Source organism: Lemur catta, chromosome 1, assembly GCF_020740605.2.
Source record: "Lemur catta isolate mLemCat1 chromosome 1, mLemCat1.pri, whole genome shotgun sequence".
In the NCBI taxonomy this organism is placed as follows: Eukaryota; Metazoa; Chordata; class Mammalia; order Primates; family Lemuridae; genus Lemur; species Lemur catta.
The window spans coordinates 188,549,486-188,572,547 of record NC_059128.1 but is presented as its reverse complement, the minus strand read 5'-3'; the positions used below and the strand labels follow the sequence as shown (position 1 = coordinate 188,572,547).

Genomic DNA, 23,062 nt, shown 5'->3' with positions numbered 1-23,062 from the left:
CTTAGAGACTTTCCCTTGGTAACTCCTGTCTCCCACTCTTAGCAGAGAGCAAAGAGAAGGAAACTGCTCAGGCTTTGCTGAAATTATCTGTGGAATTCTCTATTCCCTACACTAAGTCTTGAGTTCCAGGATAACAGAGATTGTTTTTTTTTCACTTTTGTTTTTTAGAAACTGGTGTTTATTTTCCATCAACCTTATTTCCATCTTGTTTAAGAGTTTGTGGAAGAACAGCTTAAGGCCTCTCAGTGGTTGTTCCTGCCCATTCAGTGGCCTGAGCAGTGGGAGCTGCAGACCAGTCTTCTGTGTCAGGCTGAGCGGGCCAGTCTTCAGTGGGGAAGGCGGAATAGGCACAGAGGGCCCCTGCACGCCTTCAGGCCAGTTGGCAACCTTCAGGTTCAGTAGCAGTAAACTCAGGAGCTGGAGCAGTCCATTCACCCTGAAATTCCTCCTTGGTCACAGCTTTCTCAGTGGCAGCCTGTTCTTTCTTTTCAGTTTCTTCAGGATCTCTGTAGGATCTCTGTAGACGTAGAGATCAGGCATGACCTCCCACGGGTGTTCACGGGAGATGGTGCCACACATGCGGAGAACTTCCTGGGCCAGCATCCACCACATCAGACCCACTGAGTGAGCTCCCTTGTTGTTGCATGGGAGGCAATGCCCACATATGCAGAGGAGAATCTGTGTTACACAGAGCAATGGTGGGCAGGTTAACGTAAGACGCCTCTGTGAGAGGCTGGTGGTCAGCCCTGGGATCAGTAACCACCAGAAGACGCAGCTCCCGGAATGCTGCCTGGATCTGGTTAGTGAAGGTTCCAGGAGCGAAGCGGCCAGCAATAGGAGTGGCTCCAGTGGCAGCAGCAAACTTCGCACAGCTCGCTGGCGGGTATTCCTGGAGGATATGCTGCTGACATCAGCAGGGTTTTCAATAGCAACAATGGCACGAGCTGCCAACAGAAGCTTCTCCCAGGTCCTCTTCAGATTTATGATGTTGATGCCATCACCTTTCCTTTTGTAGATGTACTGTTCCATTTGGAAGTCAAGGCTGGTGTCACCAAAGTAAGTTTCTGCTGCAAGGAATTTGAGGACATTCCCCTCCTTCATTTGCAGGACATAGAGAGCTGTGGATATTGTGAAAGTTTCCCTTTAAGTTACAATGGGAATGGACCCCTCTCTTGGTTGCACGGAAAGGAGAGATGTTCTTTATTTCTATATTCTCAGTGTCTACCAACAGTCTAGCACACGGTAGCTCCTACGACATGTTAGTACAGAAACACAAATTATTTTCAGAATCTTATTAAAGAACAACTAAAAATTTCCTGAAGTCTAATGTAGACTAGTTATAGTCATTTGCTATTTACTTCAAGTGATCAACTGCTTTTGCATTAAAGAAATCATTCAGTTGCTTGGAAAGAAACATCCTGCACTTGATTCGTATCAGTAGTGTAATATCAATAAGTTAACTCTGCCCAGAGCTTCTGATTGACCTGAGAGAATTTTCTAGGTAAATTTCTTTTGATAACATGAGTAGCTAAAACTACAGCTAATAAAGTATTGGAGGAACAAGATGATACTTTGGCCTCAGTCTCTTCTGTGAAAATTGTTTATTTTGGTCTGTTTCTATCATCTTACATTAATAGCTATAGTTCAAAAGGAATTATTACTTTAATATGCTAGGATTCTCTTTTTGTTCTAGGCAGCCATGCAATGCATGCTTTAAAAGGATAGTCCCTTGATAAATTTATTTTATGCCAATTTCTCTCTGGATGAAAAATAAATGTTTTAACCTATGAATCCATGTTTCAGATCCTGCTGGGTTGGCACATTATAGATGCCTATCACTTCTACATTTAAATTAAGGGAGGAAAACAGCTGTAAATTTTATGACCTAGATAAAAATCATATTCCTTTAAATCCCTTATTCTTATAGCTTGATAACGTCTTAGGTCCTGAGAACTGATTTAAAAAAACACAATCCAATTTCTTCCTTACTATTTATGGATTTTTCTCCCTTTCTGTTCTTCAATTAGCTTCAGCAGGGAAAACAAAGAATTGCCAGCATGGTACTTATGATTTGATTCTCTTGTATTAATTTCAATTTAAAATATTGTAAAATTAAAACACTTCCAGTGAAGTCTTCTTTTTTTCCAAAAGAAAATTTTCAGCATGAAATTTTTCCCATTGCATCTCACATCTTCTTACAAAACTAACAAACTACAAGGAATATACATTCATCTTTCTCCCAAACATACATTATGCCAATAATAACTTTTTTCAAGAAGACAGTTTGATTCCTGTATGTTTATTTGTTTCTAAGGCCCTTCATTGTCACAGAGGACAGTTTTTGTGATTATGAAAAGTCCTTCCTTACCTAAGTTTTGGCTTGTTTTCAAATGACAGTAAGTTGAAATGACAGTAAGTTGAAATGTTGAAATGACAGTAAGTTGAACCATTGAAATGTTTTCAAATGAGAGTAAGAAAGTCAGACTTATTATAGAAAGGAGAAGAAATAATTTATGACATGAATTTATTCAATCATCCACTCATCCAGAGGAATCACTGTGTCACACACAGAGAAGAATCTGATTCTCAATATCCCCTCAAGGAACTTATGAAATAGAAGGGAAGAAGAGGCTATATTGTATTATAATACGTGTTATAGACAGGACAGAAATCATGCAGGGGTGATATTTCAGTTCGCATAGATGCAGCCCTATCAAATTAAATAAACATTTAAATACTTACATATTGATTAGTTATAGCTGCTGCCCAGCTGTCCTAAGCACCTTTCTTGCCTCTCTGTCCTTGGGCAGAGACCCCCTTCTCCCTGCCCTCCTCTCTCAGGGTCTAACAATTAAAGGCAGAAAGCTTGTATCGGATAGGAGCACCCACCTGACTGCTGCTTTGTTTGGCTAATACCTGGGCAGTTCTTGTTGTGAAATATTTGGCTATCATTCGTGGGTAAATGATACAAAGAGAAGAAGGGATTCACTGGGAAACACATAGTCTCCAATTGGATCTTGAATGCCCGCAAAGTTAGAATTGTACATAACATGTGGAGTAAAAAGAGACTTCATTTTGGAGCCCAGGTTTGCAGAATGTCTTAAGAAAATCCTGGCTCTTCTTATAATACAAAAGCCAAGGTTGTATGCAGGGCTTGCTACTAAAACGTGTGCTTTTTAGATCAGGTGGAGCTCTCAAAAACACAAACATGCATGTTTAGTTGCTTTGTTTGCCACCCGTGATTTTCAGCTTGCGTTGTCAAATTTGCATTTGAAGGAGCTATTAAACCACAGCTTCAAAATAACGATCACAGTCACTGCAAAATATAAGAAATCAAAAGAAAAGGGGGGACAAAAACAACCTCTGAAGAGAAGAATGGCTCCAAATGCGGTAATTATGCAGAGCTGTGACAAGCCTCATTCACATATAATGCATACTTTGGGCAAGAGAGGAAGTGCTGCACAAACAAATCTGAGCAGAACCTGCAATTCCCATCAGCCAAACACCGCGCAGGGGCCGCTTTTGCGGTCTAGACAACAGTGACTCAGAAAAATAAGTAATTTGTAGTGGAGCACAGGCACTCAGGGAAATCTGTCAAAATCAGTGTGGAAGTCATAACAAAAGGAAGATGAATTTGGTTTCTTTGCCTTTGTTAAACCAGTGACTAAACTGAGAGAGGTAAGTCTCTAACTCTTCAGCATTTCCTGTTTGTTTATTCTGGCTGGAAAAACTTTGATTCTTAACAGATTTTGATGAAATCTGATGTACTAGTTTAAAAATTAAATATTTTTAAACCAAAGTAATACATTTACATAGTTTTATTTTTCTTATTTTTACTGTGCCAGATATTACTAAAAGTAAAGCAATCTCCTTTCCATTCTTCTTTTCTCTCTCCCAGAGGCAACACATTTCAACTCTTTTCACTGACTTTTTCTTTTGGAATATTCACTCTCTTCACATTTCTTTTCTTTCTTTCTTTCTTTTTTTTTTTGAGACAGAGTCTCGCTCTGTTGCCCGGGCTAGAGTGATGTGGCATCAGCCTTGTTCACAGCAACCTCAAACTCCTGGGCTCAAGTGATCTTCCTGCCTCAGCCTCCCCAGTAGCTGGGACTACAGGAGTGCACCATGATGTCCGGCTAATTTTTTCTATTTTTAGCAGAGAGGGGGTCTCACTCTCACTCAGACTGGTCTTGAACTCCTGACCTCAAGTGATCCTGCCACCTTGGCCTCCCAGAGTGCTAGGATGGCAGGTGTGGGCCACCACGCTTGGCCCACTTTTCTAACTAGGATGTTAATATCACCGTTGGTTGTGTGACCAATTGTAAACATTGTCTTCTTACCTCTTGTTACTAAGTTCTCTAACCTACTCCCCAAAACCTTGGACAAACAAATTTCCCAAACTTTCCCATATCCCATCCTCTTCATATGTCACAATATTTGGTTAAATCTACAGCCAGTCTTTATATATTTGCCACTCAATATTACTACTGAGTTAAGTAGTGTTCTAAGATTATAGATTTTTTTCCCCATGAGTTAATAATTACCTTTTTTCTTATGCTTAGGTCTATGTATGTATTATTACTCTCCCAACTCTAAATGTTTCAAAATATGCTTCAAATGCCTACCACTACTATTGTTCAAATATTCAATCATATTGGATAATCTTACTGTTCTAATTCTTCTTTAATGGAAATTCCCATAACTCTTTATTTTGGAGTTCTCCCATAGTCCTCTGTTTTGCTGTTCCTAACTGGACTGCTTCTCTGTAGGCCTGTTGCATGCCAATGTCTGGGATTTCTCTGTGTCTTTCTTTGGACTTTGGTCTCCCATTTCTTGTATCCCATGCCCCCCTCTTTTTTGGGTTATCCTCTTGTTTCCCAAAATAAATTCTCAATGTATTTCCTAACTAAGAGTTTATAGGAAGTAAATTTTTTGACTCTTGTATATGGGAAAATATCTTTTTCTTTCTCTCCCACTTGAGTTTTGATATGTCTAACATTAAATTTTATGGTAAAATTATTTCCCTTTGGGTTCTGAAGGCATTACTGCATTCTATTCTAGCTTCCAGTGTTGCTATTGAGAAGTCTGATGCCATTTTAACTTTTGATCCTTCGGATCTGATCTATTTTTCCTCTCTGAAACTGTTAGAACTTTCTCTTTACTCCTCGTGTTCTGAAATTTCATTGAGATGTGTGCCTTATTGACGGGGCCCTTTTTTCTCTCTCTCTTCCATTTAGCGTGCTGGGCATCAGTGGCACCTTTCATCTTTCGAAGAAAAATGGGCTTGTTGCTGTTGTTCTGTTTTCTGAGAAATTTCTTCAACTTTATCTCCCAACTATTCTGTTTAATGTTTTTATTTTTGGCTTTAAGTTTTTAGGATCTTTGTTGTTCTCTGATTGTTCCTTTTCCAGAGCAAGTCTGGCAGACGTACCCTAAAGTAACCCCAATGAGTCATGCTCTACTATAATCTCCTCCCCTTGAATTCCCGCAGATCCTGTGACTTGCTTCTAGTCAATAGAATACAGATGAAAGTTCACAATTAAAGTAATTCCCAGTACTGAAAAGCTATTTGCAAGTTCTATGGGACTTACTGACCACAAGTCATCAGCTTTTGTTTCTTAGGGTATCCCCGAATTATAATAAGAAGAGGTCTTGATCTCTGGGTCCATTTAGTTCTCCAAAGATATATCCCCTGCCTGGTGGTGAATGCCTGGTTGCTGCTTTCTGGGAGCGGGGACAGGGAAAGAGGTTGGCTTGAGGGTTCTACCATCAATATGCTGGTTTTCATTTAATTTCTCTATCTTTAGTTCTGAGCTTTCCACTTGGCCTCCCCAAAACAAGCAAACAAACAAGAAACTGATTTATAGTGTTTGCTGGTTTTTGTTGGTGTGAATACTCTCCCATGGCTGATTTCAAGCCAACAATGTGACATGAACATATGAACACAAAGTTGGCAGGAGATATGCACGACCAGCTCTTGCAAACTCTTCTGAGCTTTCTCTCACACATCACTAGGTCCCAGAGTCTGAAGAGTCTCTATTTGAAATTCCCTAGAGAATAAACTCCTAAATACTTTGTGTGTATGTGCACGTGTGTGTGTAGGTAGCTGCAATAGACAGTTAGATACCCCGAAGGAGAAAATACATGGAAAATGAGAATTTAGTGTTATAATCTCTTGTGTTCCAACTCTTAGCTCAATTCTGAAATTGTAAGACCTCAGAGTTTCAAAACAAATAAATTAAATTCTAGGGTGTAGCCATGAGTTTGCTCAGACATAGGAGAAGGTTTTCACTTCTGGTGCTTTTTCCTTGGGGCCATACCAGATGACTGAACTAAATCCAGAGTCAACCTTCTGGCACAATCCTAGAAGAAAAGGCAACTTTCATCCTCAGAACCTTATTTAGTCTCACACATGTGCCCCTTAACAGTTAAGGAACTTCCAAGTTAAGGGTCCACCTCCCCTAGACTTCTGCTTTAAGCCCATCTTTCTTTGAAATGTCCTGAGCAGTATCAGCATAAAGGACAGATTTACTGGGAGCTCATCACACTGCCTTCTCCCCCAGCAGTTCAGTTTGCCCCTCAGTCTAACCAGCTCAAGGTAAAACCCTGAGCACACTACCAGTGCCCCATGTCCTTGCAGTATGGCCACCATTTGGGGTTTCCCTCTAACAAAGGGAAGGTTCGCAGGGGGCCAGAAACCAGGCCCTAAGACAACAGAACTAGCTTCTCTCCCTTTCCTAAACTGAAAGGGGAAAAAAGTTGGTGCCAGGTGTTTACTTCTTCACACCCGAAGGCCCCCTCACTCTCACCCCTGGGAGAGGGAGTACTGGGAAGAAACTGGCTGGTGTTTGCATTGCACCTTCTCTTCAGTGGAAGCTTTCTGTCTGACTGTTCTAATCTCTGCAGAGTACCTCAGGCCAGCTGGGCAGCTGCATTCCAAAGGAGAAGTGTCTTTTTGAAGTTGAAGGCTATGGATGTCTTGCCTTGCTGTGGGTCTGCAGCACAGAGCTAATGCCCTGCAGAAGGATCAGAATAATCAGGACCCAGGCTGCATCTCTTCCAAGAGAGGTTTTCCAGGGCAAGATGACATGCAGCCACATTTTACAAGCCCGTCAAACAAGCCAGCTGCAAGGTTGTTGCTAAGCGTAGTAAAATCTAGATGATGTCCCCTGCACACCCAGGGCACTTTGTACATAGAGAAAATATAGATTTTTATCTTACCATATTTGTTTTGCTCCTTTCCTTTTTTGAAAAGTAAAATTTGGAGTTTAAAAAAATTATAAAATACATATGCGTCAAGGAAAAAAGAGAACACAAATAAGTTTGCGGGGAGAGAGAGATAGAAGCATACCATTCAGGTAAAACCATTATTAACATTTAGAGATGTTTTTCCAATCACTTCTTTTCTACTGCTTATTCTTTTTTTAAAACATTTTATTGTGTTAAAATATACATAACAAAATTTACCATTTTAACCACATTTCAGTGTAAAATTCAGTGGCATTAAGACATTTACAATGTTGTATAACCATCACCATTATTTTCAGAGTTCTCCGTTATCTCAAACAGAAATTCTATAACCATTAAGCAATAACTCCGCATCTCTCACTCCCTCCAGCCCCTGCTAACTTCTATTCTACTTTCTGTATTGGTAAATTTGCCTACTCTAAACAGCTCATGTAAGTGGAATCATAAAATATTTGTCCTTTTGTGTCTGGGTTATTTCACTTAGCATAATATTTTCAAAGTTTATCCACAGGGTAGCATGTGTCAGAACATAATTCCTTTTTATAGTCAAATAATATTCCTTTGTATTGGAATGGAATGGACCATACTTTGTTTATCCATTCATCTGCTGATGGATACTCAAGTTGTTTCTACCTTTTTGCCATTTGTGACTCATACTGCTATGAATATTGGTCTTCAAGTATCTGTTTGAGTTCCTGTTTTAATTTTTTTTGAGTATATACCTCAGGATAGAATTATTGGGCCATATGGTAATTCTATGTTTGACTTTTTGAGAAATCACCAAACTCTTTATATTCCCACCAGTAATGCATGAGGGCTCCAATTTCTCCATCTTTGCTAACACTTGCTATTTTCTGTTTTTTAAAAAAAATTAAATAATAACCATTCCAGTGGGTGTGGGGTGGTATTTCACTGTGGTTTTTATTTGCATTTCCCTAATTACTAATGATGTCGAGTAACTTTTCATGTGCTTCTTGCCTATGTGTATATTTTCTTTGGAGAAATATCTATTCAAGTTCTTTGCCCATTTTAAAATTGGGTTCTTTTTCTTTTTGTTTGTTTCTAGTCACCTTTACACATAATTTTTAAAATATTTCATACATGAGATCATAGAGTATATAATTTGGTCTCTTAATTTTCCACAAAGCCATTGAGATTACTTATATGTATGTTTTTCTCTTCAATCAGACTGAGCCTTTGAAAGACAGTGACCAAGATTATGTCTCTGCTTCATTTTTTATATTCCCAATGTGGTCCTCATATTTTAATAAAAGGGAAATTGGAACTTTACAATTTCATAAATGTGTAATGCTCTTCATGCCTCTGAGTCTTTGCACATTTCCTCTGTCTGTCATGGTCTTTCCAGTTTCTTTCACCTGCATGATCTCCTACTTATCCTTCAAACCCCAGCTTTTCCTGACTTCCCTTTTTGTTCCTCCACTTGTTGTATCGTATTGCAGTACTTTATTTACTTGTTTGACTTCCTTCCTGGGCTGCGAGGTCCTTGTGTCCTTACTGTCTATCAGGAATCCTGGAACATAACAGATATTTGATAAATGTGTGTTGAGTGTTGAGTGAAGAAAATGTAGAAACTTGTTTAAAAAAATACAGGATTTCTCTGTAAACATACATGAGGCCCAATTACTCCCTTATATACAGGATCAAAGGCACCAACAAATAACTAAACATTTTGAAAAAGAGTTTGTGGTTTTGTGGTTTACAAAGGGCTTTTACATGGTCTAGTTTGTTTAATGTCTACAACAGTCTTGTAAAGGAAATGAAATTGCCCCATTCTACAGATACAGAAGCTCAGGGAGGTTGGGACTTGCCCAAGGTCACATGCTGGTAAGTGCCCTGTAACAAGGCACTTTCCTTCTGAAAATCCCACTCTGCTGCTCATTGTAAGCACCATGCCTGCTGATGGGCATGATTTATTCTTTCCTGCTGTACACTCTTCAGATAGAGCATGACTTATTCTTTAAGCTAACTGCCCAAACCCCTGAACAATAAGACTTGGTGGGAATAAAGTGTTAATGCAGAAACTCAAAGATAAGATTAAAGATTTTGTATCAAAATGGGATACAATGAACCAAAATTTGGAAAAGCAAATTTCTGAAATAAGCAAATAGAGAAGATTTAGCCAGAAAAAGAAAATTCAATGTCTTTTTAAAGATGAAAACATCTGTAAAACACTTATACTCATCAGGTGCTGCGTTGATATTTTTAAGATCTTATTTTCAGATTTTATAGCCATGATATAAGGTTATTTTGTGATTTGTTACTTTTGACATTGTTTTATTGACCTTGTTTTATACACAGAATATGCCTGTTAATAGCTATGTGTCCATCTGTATTGTTGGATTTTCCAAAATTCCAGGTTTAAATAAATAGGTATACCTTTGAGTTCACATATCTTTTACTTTCCATTCTTGTATTTTTCCATTTCTAGAATTTTCATGTACTTCTTTTTTTATTGATTCTAGTTCTCTGGTGAGATTCTACATCTCATTCTATATTCTTTTGAACCCAATAGTCATGGTTATTTTAAAGTGTGTGTCTGAAAATCCCAGTATGTGCATTACCTGTGAATCAGCTTCCATTGTGTTTTTCTTCTTTTGGTCCTAGTTCTCGACATGCATGGCGATCCTTGTTTGAATGTTAGACATTGTATATGAAGTATTGTAGAAGCTCTGAATGATGTTAACTTTTTTTTCAAAAACTGTCTCTACACTCGGGCAGGCAGGAGCAAATCTCCACAATCCAATCACTTGAGGCTGACTTCAAACTTTGTGAGGTTTTCTTCTTCTGGTCATGTGCACGTTGTTAATGTAGTTCTCTAGCGTAGTTCCCTGCGTGCTTACAGGGTTTAGTAGGGCTCCTCCTTTTGATGAGGCCTGAACTCCAACTTTTCCTCAGCACTAGAAGACTGCTAAAAACTCCACTCAACTTCTCAGTTACTTTCTATTGGACTTCTTTGCCTGTTATTCTGCAAAGCTTACGAGTTAGTGAACCCCCTAAGATGAAAACTTTCATAGAATGATGGGTTCACTTTTCTGCATCATGCTTATTTCTTTGGATCTTGGTCCCTGAAGTTCTGGCTGCCTTAGCAAACTTAAACCATTTTCTCCAGCTATGTGAAATTATAGAAAGCTTTGGGGGATTTTTCTACCTTTTAGCAGCTGCTTCCTGCCCGGAAACCATTTAAGAATCAGTAAATACTCTAAGGAGTATAGCAAAGCACACAATATTATGATTGCCTCAGTGAATTTCTCTTCTCCTCTCTTCTCATGGTCTCCACGTCCTGGCAGCCTCAGAAGCCCTCCAATAGATTTTAAAACAATTTCATTCACAGGGGAGGGCACTTAAAATACAACAACAGCAATTTCATTCAGCTTATCAAGTTGTTCTCCAGGTGAGTATTTTTCTCCGTCATAGGCTTTACCTGGCTAGGTCATCTCACTAGGTGGTGAACTCTCAGATAAGCAGCATAGCACAGCTTAGTGGGAAGAATATGGGTTTCTGCACCAGATGGACCTAGGTGCAAATCCTGGCTTAATCACTGACCAGTTGCTAGCTCCTGAGCAATTATTTCACATCTTTGAGCCTCAGTTTGTCCAAAATGGGAATTATAATAGTACTTTGCTCGTAGGAGTGAGGATTAAATGAAGTACTTTGCCTAAAATAGTGCCTGTCAGACAGTGAATGCCAAGTACATGTACATGTTGCTTTCCTGCTCTTTCCTTGCCTAAGGCCATCCTTGTGGATAAGTATATTTGCCTAACCATGCATTTCGAGAGAAAAGAAAAGACTTAAATAAATCTTTTAGAATAAATTGTATTATCCTGGATAGAGCTGGAACCTATTCTACTAAGTGAGGTATCCCAAGAATGGAAAAACAAGTACCACATGTACTCACCATCAAATTGGTTTTAACTGATCAACACTTAAGTAAGTGCACATATAGTAACAACATTCATCAGGTGTCAGGCAGATGGGAGGGGGGAAGGGGGATGGGTATATAAACTTAGAAGAATATTTGCTCCTACAGTGGCTCTTAGAATACCATAGTCTATAATTTTACCAATAATTGCAACAATCCTACTGGCAGCTGACTGGCTGTATAGTACCTCCTGTCTGGGACGCTTGCCAATCCCAAGACACGCACAAAAGGGAGGATAAGAATACAATCTAGGAGTCCAGTTTTTTCAGGAACCACTTCAGGAGAGAACCAACTGCACAGCAGCCTGTAGAATCCCAGCCTGAAGGTACTCCTTGCAACTGAATGGTCTTGTTAGCTTGGCCTGAGTGTAAAAAAGTAAACTACTATTTACACCCTGAAAAGTTTAACCTCTTGAGTTTATTATTACATTGTATAATGGATCATTCATCAGCCTTGGTGCACTACTGATAGGCACAGGGCCACTAGTATAGGAATTGGTGAAATCCAGTTAGATGCATCAAGAAACATAGGCAGGAACAACTGACTGCAGGTACCATCTGAGACAGTGGCCAAAAGTGGACTTGGCTCCTGAGGTGAATGTAAAGATGGACTCAACAAGCCCTCATTTCCAAAATAAGTTAAGTTCCTCCTCCTCCACCTCCTCCTCCTTCTCCTCCTCCTTCTTTTCTTCTTGTAAAAAATATGAGCTGGGAAGCTCTTCAATCCTAGTTTTAGGAGGTGCCACATGTATAGTATAGAGTAACTGTGATAATGGTTCATGTCAAATATTCCTGAGAGGAAAACAAAACTATTATACTATTAACCTGGGAGTGTTTTTAACAGCATCTTTCTCCCATTCCACCAGACAGTCCTGTATTTGCTAGCCTGGTTCTCCTCTGTTCTCTGCATCTAGAGAGAAGCACACTTGATCTATATATTGACTTGCGGAGCCTGATAGGAGGGTACTATACAAGGGAGGGAAGCTGTGAAGCTTGAGAGTGAAGGGTGGGTTTATTCTGGGGTTAGGTGGGTGGGGATAAGTTGGGAGTTGAGGATAAAGGTTTTGGAGTAGCTGTGGGTTGGAGCAGTGGTATGTGGACGATAAATCAGCTCTCTGGAAATAAAAAAAGAGACCCGATTTGTAGCATTTGCAAATTCCACAGTGTAAATATTCCCACTACGGCTGAATACAAGCTACCAATGTAAAGCAAACTGGCTAAAAAAATTCAGCACATCATTAGGTGGGAGGGAAATAAAGAGGAGAGAAAAAAAGATTTAGTATTTTAATCACCTTTAATGTTCTTTGAGAAAGAGAATTGAAGAATTCTGCTACACTGGGTTCTTGAACTATGTGTTTGAAATGTAATGCTATTCTGACTGGTCCAAATGAGGCTCCTTGTTAATAAGGATGGTCTCATATTACATGTAAGGAAATGCACGTTCAGAGATTTGAAATAACTTTCTTAAGTTTGTAGAGCTAGGAAGTGGGAGATTTAGGATGTGGGCCTGGTCTCTCCAGCTCTAAGGCCCATGGTTCGTTCACCACACTGCCCTGACAAACCGCTGGTTCCATTGGCTTCATGCACAGGTCCAGCATCCAGGATGATCATTGAGTTGTCTCGAGTTTCCCATTCATTTTTTCTCCTCAGAGGACCCTTGTTCCCACGTTCTTGCTTTTCCTAACTGCCTCTTCCTCTCCTACAGTAGCTCCTTTTATTCCAAAATCCAATATATAGTGTTGGTTCAAGAGCACAGCAAACTTTCACCCCAGTGTGAGGGTTTTAGCACAAAAGGGAAGCTGTGAGTTTAGGCTCAGGCTACTCAACGAGCTTTGTCAAACCAAAAATCCAAAATATGTTCTTAGGTGCTATGACTCAAAACCTTTTTATCTGGAAACTCTTTTAGCCCTTCCTTAGGAACCTAAACCTCTGGATGGTGGTTCTTCTTATTAGCTTAGCTCAAGGTTGCCTCCTTGGCCCAAATAGAGCTATTATCTGTAGCTGCCTTTTTGACTGATAGGAAAATAGATGGCTATCTGCCTTCTACCCCAAAACTCCAGGGCCTTAGGCATCACTTTTTAAGTGGATGAGTCCACAGTCTGTGAAATTTGGGTAAAACATATGCCTCTAGACTGAGCTATTATTCTGTCCTCTTCCAGCTTCTTGTTCTCTGCATGGTTTCTCTCTAATTATCCTGCATTTCTCCAACTCTGGGAGTGGTCTGTCCTAGTTCATTTCTGTGCTGGCAGGATCTGTACCCTATTCTGCAGTGCTCTGAGTCCATGGTTCATGTTATACCTTTGCCTGTTGAAGGAAATCACTGGATAGTCTAGGGAAAGCCTTATGGGCTTTAATGTAATAAAAAGTTTAAAAGTACCTGGATGAGTACTTGGAAAGACAAAGAGTATAGGTCTATTAGAGTATGGCTTTGGAGTCACAGGCTACTTTGCTTCCATTTAACAGCTGATTTATCTTTAAATCTCACCCTCTTGATCCATAATGGATCATATTTTAGAGCTGCGGTCCCCAGCCCCCAGACCTCAGACTGGTACCGGTCTGCGGCCTGTGAGGAACTGAGCTGCATAGCAGGAGGTGAGTGGCAAGTGAGCAAGCAGAGCTCCGTCTGTATTTACAGCTGCTCCCCATCATTTCCTTCACCACCTGAGCTCCGCCTCTTGTCAGATCAGTGGCAGCATTAGTTGCAGGAAAACAAGTTCCGGGCTCCTGCTGATTCTGCATTATGGTGAGTTATGTAATTATTTCATTATATATTACAACGTAATGACAATAGAAATAAACTGCACAATAAATGTAATGCACTTGAATCATTTTAAAACCATCCCCATATCGCCCCCCACCCCCATCCATGGAAAATTTTCTTCCATGAAACTGGTCCCTGGGTGCCAAAAAGGTTGGGGACTGCTGTTTTAGAGGGTTGCTGTGAGGATTAAATGTGATAATGCATGTCTAATACTTAGCACAATGCCTGGGTCAATAAATAGTAACCAGTATTGTAATTGTTTCTTAGGATGGAGCACTATGAATAATATTTCATGGATGCCTTTGACATGTGAGATACTCAGTAACAATTTTTGCTTTGATTGGCTAGTTACTCATTAACTTGGAATCATCAGATTTCTGCCTTTTAGGAGCCTCCTTCCCCTGCCCCCACAACCAAGAGATTTAGGCTCAGGTGGGGGCGGTAATAGGGATAAAGGGAGCCTTTTATTAAGGACCTAGCATTTCACAGTTGCCTGTCCTTGTGGGGGGGTGGGGCATAAAATAGGGATTCTATTAAAAACAAGGCAGAGCTTAAGTGTAACCCCAGTAGAGTTTTCTGGGATATACTATAGTCCTTCTATAGGATTCTTTAACCCAAAACCTTCCAAATTTTACATAAGCACCCTACAGCCTGCACCTGAACATTTACATTTCCCACTAAAGATAACGGAGGAAGCAGTTGCCATGTAAAGTTGCTTTTACTTTTCTTTTTAGTTACTCAAACAGCATTATAAGAACATTAAATAAACACCCAAAAGAGGTACATATTCTTCAAGTTTCCCATTTCTATAAATATTTTTCTCCCTACCTTTTTCATATTTCCTTTCAGGTCTTGTCCATAGCATTTATTATTTTTTCCACAATTGTCTCCATAGTATAAATATAATTTTACATTTTACTTAAAGAAAAACCCTATTATATCATGAGCATTTTCAAGTCTACTATGGCTTCAGATGTATTATGTGTAATGCCTAAAGATTACTCAGTTGAGAGAATTTAATATGGTTCAATAAATGTTTTTCTAATAGTACTCAGGCTGTCATCAGTCTTACCAATGACACTACAACAAACATCTTTGAATATATATAATATATTTGTATATATAATGTATTTGTATCCACACACATATCTATACACACATATATTTTCTCCATGTGAATTATATACTTGCAAAAAATTCTTATAATTGGGATTATTGAGTCAAAGTGTGGGAACATTTATATACAAGCTAATAGTTTGAGCATTCACTCATTAGGATTAACGAAATTACAAAGATATTCAAGATCTTGGGAAAAAGAGAACTCTAGCTGTACTATAAGCATATTACTTGGGGAAATAAAGCTATGTCCAGCTTCCAGGAAAATTCATCGAAAACAAATAGAATTTTCTTTTTAGATTGTGCATCTCTATTATGCCTACAGATACTACTTATTTATGTAATTATGTTAGCTCAAAATTGGCAGAGCCCCCTAATCTGGAGTGGGAGTATTCTGGGCACCCCGATGTGTTGACGTTGTTGTCTTGGACTTACACCTCGTGTGGCCCCATTAGTTTCTGATCAGCTATGGTCCTGCCCCTTTGTTCTGGTGGTGCCCTGCCCACTTAGGAAGCATGACATCAGCTTGCTGGGCCCAAGCCTGAAGCAAAGTGGGGGTCTGGGAAAGCTAACTGAAAACAGTTAGTTTTGGATTGTCTTTGGAATCTCTGGAACTGTTCATTCTATCACTTCTGTGATAAAATGGATACTGCTGTGTTGAAAGGAAGGGTCAGAGGCTGTGTTGGGGGCCTTGCAGCTGGGAGACAGCTGTCCTTATTAAAATACACATGCACACCCCTTCTTCTTCAGCTGGCTGTTCAAAAAGAAGCAAATATAGTCTTTACCCTATTAGAAAATGAAGGGATTATCAGCCTTAATGGGGAATGCAATGGTTTCATTCCAACTTGGCTTTACTCTAGACACCGCATATGCCAATGAATACCATGAGAGAAAGAGTTGGAGATATTTGAGTTATATCAGAACGTGGAATTGCAAAGATTAAGACCTCTCAGAGCCTGTGAATAACTTCTCTGCTTCTCAGAGTCCGTGAATTCTTTCAGCTAAGTACTCAGAAAAGGAAGCAGTCTTGAATGTTAGCTTGATATTGTCAAATTCCCTCCCATTACAACAGTGGTCCCCAACCTTTTTGGCACCAGGGACTGGTTTCATAGAAGACAATTTTTCCACAGATAGGGGGGTGGTGGTAGGGGGGTGGCGAACGATGGGGAGCGGCTGTAAATACAGATGAAGCTTTGCTTGCTCGCCTGCTGCTCACCTCTTGCTGTGCAGCCTGGTTCCTAACAGGCCACAGACTGATACCAGTCTGTGGCCCTGGGGATGGGGACCGCAGCATTACGGTATTTATAGTGCACTTGGTATGGACACAGTTGGTGCTTCTTTGGAGCATGTATAACTCTCTCAGATTCCTGTCTTCTCATCACCTTCCCAATCTTCTTAACTTTCTCCACCCCATGAACCCGCAGATTTTCAGGTGACAATATGGGCACACTTGCCAGTGATCTGATGATACCACATCAACGGGCACTCCTCATCACACAGCGTGCCTCTGCTTTTTTTCTGACCATAGCGAGTAATGGATGACTCAGTTGGAATGTCAGAAATACATTGAGCATTCACTTACTTAAAAGAGCATGCTAAAACGTCATATATTTTATATGTTTAACATATTTGTGCAAATAGCAGAAAATACAAACTTAGAGCTATAATCCAGTTGCTAGGCTAATTCCATGGTTAGGTAGTTTAAGGGATGCCATGATAAGAATAATTAAAAGGTTTGTTTTTAAAATGACAAAGCCTGAAGCTACATTCAAGGAAAGGAGCAGGCTTTACTCATGCTCCTTCCTGGTTCTGTTGCTTTCCTGACATGACCAGCCGATTTCCGTATCCAGCAAGCCGCGTGTAGGCACCACACACCCATGATCACACAGAATGTGCCTGACACAGTGCCAGGTGTAAGGACAGAGCTGAGTAGGACTCAGTCCACAGCATCTGCTCCGCCTCCAATAGCCCCTTCTCACAGTGTCCTGCAAAGTGTATTATTTCCCAGGAATTACAGGGTCAGTTCACTTGAAGAGGCTGGGCATGAAGGGAGAACAGGGATATGGCTGCTATGTTACTTTTATTGTACCTCTTTCCAGCTGCCAGAAAACTCGGATGAATGCCATTGTCTATTTCTTTCTCTAGTTGAAATTGGGCTTTAAGCATGTCATAGTTTCCAGATGAATTAAATCTTCAAAGGAAAATGCTATTCCACAAAAGTAAGCCTGGCCTATCATTCTCATTTTTCTCATCCTTTCTGTTACCCATTTCCCATTTTGGACTAAAACAAAAGCTCTAATAAATATGCAACATTCAGTGGCATCACGGATAAATTTTAACATAAAATTAGCAGAGCATTGTCACAAATTTTTTCTATAGTGGCTTTTACATGAAGTATTATGCTTCAAAATTAAATTAATGTCCAATATACTGTAAGGCAGGAGCAAGCACAAAGGGCAAGGACTCTGGAACAGTGACAGGGATACTGGTCCACTTTCAGCTGATTTTCTGATCCCATAGTGAGTGACCTTAGAATAGGACGTGTTCTGGACTGAGTCAGTATGGTCATCCATAGAATGGGATAAACATATTTTCCATGTACTTAGATACAGTGTTGTTATGAAGATAAATTTGATTTTTATTATTAATGCTTTTACTACTTGGCAAAGAACTGCTTTATACCCCATAGACTTAATGTTTTAGTACTCCCCCCTTTTCAGATTTTATTTTGAAGATGATAAGGCAAATACCAAACACTAGAAACCTCTAACATACAATGTTACACAAAGCACTGCCATTTGTTTCCTTTTCCCAGGCCAAATACAACTAGAAATCAAAGCATAACAGTTCACTCATGCTGCAAACTTTTGGATTGCAGCCTAGCTTAAAAACAGCAACAAACAAACAAAAAGGGTACAGTTTCTCCAGCTATAGAGATTTGTTTTATGGACTCCAATAAATTCTTGGCAAATAAAAGGTATGAAACAATGTGTAGCCTTTGTTTGGCAGAGGCCAAATGTTATCCATCTACCGGGATGAAAGACAGTTTTCCTCGAGAGAGATGGGTGCTGACTGAGGTTTGGAAGGAGTCTGGTTGGCGGGAGGCGAGAGGACACCAGCCACTGATACTAGTGGCTCCGTGGGGTTTCTGTTTCAGTCTCTGCTACTCCCTCGGTTTTCATAAGCAAGGGGGTCAGGAACCAACAGCAATGCTTCAAATTGCACCAGAAGGTGAAGGCTGTCAGGCATGCATGTCTGCAGCCAGAAGCACACGGGGTCGATGTGAAGCAATGGCTGGCGACACTGAGGAGTTTTCTTTATTTCCAGGTGTTACAAGATGTTTATGGAACAAGGCTATTGAAATGCTCCAGTCGGTCACTCTTCATGGGTGTTTCTCTCTTCCATTAAAAAAAGAAGAGGGAAGAAATAGATTCAGAGTTTTTTAATCCAAAGATAAATGCCGTTGGAAACTTCACCTTTTGTATTTTCTTTTTCCTTTTTTAAATGCAGGGCTTTCCATGGTTGACCTGGTATAAATTTATAGCCCAGGCTACCAGCTCTGAAGTAAATCCACATACATATTTTATTGGAAGTCACCTTTAAAACTGCTGAAATGGCACTGGTTACCCTGCTAAGGAATGCTGTGAAGGGAGAGAGAGAAGGAGCACTGAGGCAAGATGATGTGAATTACTTGGCCAGTCAGAAGCATGAATGGCCTAGGCCATTCAGCTTCAGGGATGCCATTAACAGGCCACCAGCAGCAGCCCCCATGCTCCCAGCTCAAGTGGGACTCATGAATCAAGTGCCTTGAGTCAGAGGGCTTGTGGCCAGCCCTTGGAGGGCTGGAAGACTTGCTGTCAGGGCCACAGCTTCCTCAACTCCATATGAATAACAAAATTCCACTCCAGTGCTAAAGAAATATGCAGGAACTGTAGACTGACATTTCTGTGTCTAAGAAGATGGAAAATTGGCACAAAGAGTACTGTAAGAAAACAGAAGTAGAACAAGAAGAATGCAGCATACTTAGTAGTCTTCCCATCATAGTTGAACACTTTGTACAAATTTACTCTTTAGATTTTCAGGGTTTCCAAGGAGCTTAATCGCACAGATCAACTTCATAAGCATATATGTGTACATGTATACTTTTTGTAAGCAGTTCAAAGTATGAAATAGATTGTCATTTCTTATCTGTATGTTTCTGGCAGTTCATGCCCACAAATGCTTTTAACTGAATAGTTTTATAAAGAAGCCAAAAAGCTTCTATCTATCTAGCTTTTTAAAGGCCTTTGTGTAGAATTAGAAGTTAGAACTTGAGTGATATTATGGAACTGAAGGGTAAAAATTAAAAGACCTGGGAATAGTATATTCCATCTCCACATAGAGCATCACCAATGCTTTTAGATCAGGTAGATCTCTGTTAGTCAAGTTACTTAACCTCTCTGAGCCTCAGTTTCCTCACATTTATACCTACATGGGGTCATTTTGAAGATAAGATAAGGCACATAATTGTTATTCCTTTAATTTAATTCTGAGCTCACACCTTACTTGTGACATCCTGGAGCAAAATAATAAATTACTTTTTTATTGTTCTATTTTTTACATGTCCAAATTATGAATTATTTTTTCTTGTTCATATTCTAGGTCATAAGAAAGGTAAGGAGGAATGGTGAGCTCTTTTGAAGTTGTAGGTAGGTATGTAGAGGCAAAGGTCAACCTTCCCCTCTGCTCACTGAAGTTTCATTGGAATGGACTAACAATAGACAGAAAAATAGGAGAAAAAGGCATAGAAAAATTTTTAAATGTTCATAAGCACAGGAGCCACATAAACAAAGGCCAGATTACATAGCCTTTTCATAGGGAAGAGGGAGATGGGGGAAATGCAAGCAATTGTGCGGGGTAGTAGATGATTTTCAGGGGAAATGAATGTGCCCAAAGAACAATGGCCTAGGACAAAGTTCCTCTGAGCCTGGGAAGGTGGTGGGAAGGTGAGGGGTGGAATTTCACTGTGAACAAAGGTTGTCTTGTCACGCAGATAAAGTCTCTCAGGTAATCTCTTGGCACTTCCCTTAAAAGAATGGACGAAAAGTCTATGTGGCATGCTGAAGTCTTTTAGTCTCTCTTTCTGTGGTTAATCTTTCCTGGTTATTTAATGAGATTGCTAGAGAGAGAGTTTTAAGACAATTGCATTTCTTCTGGAAAAACTTTCCTTAATCAGATAAGGGAACTTCAGAAAAAGCCCCTCCTCATTGTTTCAGGAAAGAAAGGGGATCAGAAATACAGGGGTTAGAGGTTGGGGGAGGGGAAGGTCAAAGAGAGACTTTGGTTCTGAGGCTTATTTCTGAGGCCTTCAATTTCCTTCAATTCAAAACACTCAACATGCCAAAGCACCATACTTTGGGGACTTGTTCTCTGTGTCCTAACGGGTAGTTGTTAATGCTGCTCACCAAATATTTCTGGCTTTCTGTTTTCTGGGGACAGGGAAGAACTGTACTTTTTGGACCCTAGTGGCTGGATGGGACTACATGACATTTAATTGTTGGTGCAAGAACCCCGAAGGCCCAATGCTCTAACTCAGCATGCCCAGCACAACTTTCTGTAATGATGGAACTATTCTCTATCTGTGCTGTCCAATAGAGTAGCCACTGGCCACATGTGGCACTGAGCACTTGCAATGGTTTTAATTAAAATGTGGCTAGGGACCACCATATTGGACAGTGCAGCCCTCAATGGTGGCTGCTCCATCAGCCTGAGTCCTGGGGTGAGGACAATGATGATGAAAGGCAGAGTCTGACCAACTTGCCAGGGGCACGTACCATGAGTGAGACACAAGGCCCTTGTGCTCTAGTCTACTAAGGTTTGGGGGTTATTTGTTACCACTTTATGGCTGCCTACCTGACTGATATACCATCTAAAGGAAGATACTGGTACTTTCATTAGGATCCTACATTGACCAATTAGAAATGAATCCTGAGCCACTACCCTCTCCCTATGGCACTGTCCTAGAGCTCCTGAAAGGAATTATCCATGACCCCAGCTCTCATATTACTGATCATTTCTTTGGTAATTTCTGGTGTGCTTATCATGCTCTGTCAGAAGATGAATGGGCCCCCTGCTCTGTACCAGTTGGACACAAGAGAAAGTCTCAGAATGCCACCTTGTCCCAGGGATTAGAGGGGCCAGACTCTGCCCATAGTATTCCTGGTCAGCTCTCAGGAGGGGAGGGATGTGCAGTTGCTCTCTGAGCTGACTTGTCTCCTGCATTTCCACATTCTGCACTACTGAGACTGGGAAAGAGAAGCAACTCCAGGTTTGGTGGAGTGGGGGATGGGACACATGCCTCAGAGAGACTCTCTGGAGCTAAGGAGCAGCTGTACAGGGTACAGAGAAAGCCATACCCTGGTAGAATTAAGCACTGCTGGTCATAAAGAGGCCCTTGTGGAAAGAAAATTATGTTTTGATTCTCCAGCCAGTGTGCATTAAAAACATTCACTTTGACATGGTTCCCTGTTTCTTCAAATCAATTTTCATTATTAAATTTTCTCTCTTCATAAATGGTACCATCACTTACATATTCACCCACATCAGAAATCTGGAAGTCATCCTAGATTCATCTTTTCCTCATCTCTCACATTATATTCAATTCTGTTGTGTTCACCTCCTTCCTCTTCAGTCCCACACCACCTGCCAAGGCTGCTGCGTGTTTGTGCAGTGCAGAGGTGCCTGGCTGAGGGTGGTGAGTGTCTTCTGCATTCAAGCCAATGGTGCTTCATAGCCCAGAGGGGTGCCTTTTTACAAATCCCATAGAGGTGCCAGGTAAGCCAACTACAGTTCTCTCAGTTGCCTTAGTTTACCCTCAACATCTTTTGCTCTAATGAAACACCCTCCCAGTCAGCCTCCTTCCCCTTCTATTCAAGGGGCCTGTAGAGTGATCATTCAAAACACAATCTGATATTAGCACCCTCTTGCTTAAAATCCTAAATGGCTTTCCACCACCCTCAAAAAGTAAGAACTTGTTAATGTGACCTCCAAGGCCTTCTGTGATGTGTGGGCTTTGTTACTCCTCTAACTCTTAGGTAGATAGCAAGGGATTCCGGGTCTCCTAGGGACAAAAGTGGGTGCTGTTGCCTTGGTGCAATTGCCCCACCTGGGAAGAAGGACAAGGGTGGGCCTCAGGCCCTCATCTAGGTCTGCTCCACCCTAATCCTCTCCCCAGTGACTGTCATACCTGGGGAAGGAGGGAATATCCTACAAATCAGCCAATCATAACTTAGTGGGCCAGCGGCAAAAGAATGCAGAGGACTCTCTAGCCCACAGGCCAAGCAGCATAGGTACCATAGAGTCCTGAAGTGACCTAGAACACCCCACATGCATATTAAGACTCAGGTCAAGCAACTCCCAACTGTCCAATCAAAGTGGCTCCATGGTGATGTCTGAGCCACTAGGGAGGTCCCAATCTTGGCATTTTAAACAAGACACAGACCATAACCAGGCCCTTTTTGGCCCCTTCCTTTTGCTCTCTCTTTGCGGGGACAGTGAGTCTAGTCACCATTTGTGGCCTATATATCGTGCTCTGTAAACCTATATCTTGCTGTTGCCCTATAATCCTATCTTTCTCTCCTCAATAAACCTCACTTTCATGCTTACCTTACTTTGGTGCACCTAGTCTTTCTTCCGCCATGAGCGCTTTGAGAGCTGACATTTCAGACTGAAACCTGACACAACCTCATCCCATCCTGCACACTCCTCCCCACAGCACCCGACACTGCCTGAATGCCTTGCAGAACCCCAAACAGTCCTTGTGGTTTTAAGTCAGTAGATCTTTTCTTCTTCTCTTTCTATCTGGAATGCCCCCATTTCCTGCACTGCCTTGGAAACTTTTGAGACTTAGCCAAAGCATCATACCTTTGAAGAAACTTCTCCTGATCACCAGTAAGGGGAACGGATGCTTTCTCTTTCACACCCTCACTGCACCAACTATCATGGCACCAGTGCATTTTT

At 40.7% G+C, this 23,062-nt stretch overlaps 1 pseudogene; it reads right to left on the bottom strand.

The window, feature by feature from the left end:
• Window positions 1-232: 232 nt before the first annotated feature.
• On the bottom strand, window positions 233-22,742 carry LOC123646034 (annotated as a pseudogene).
• Window positions 22,743-23,062: the final 320 nt, after the last annotated feature.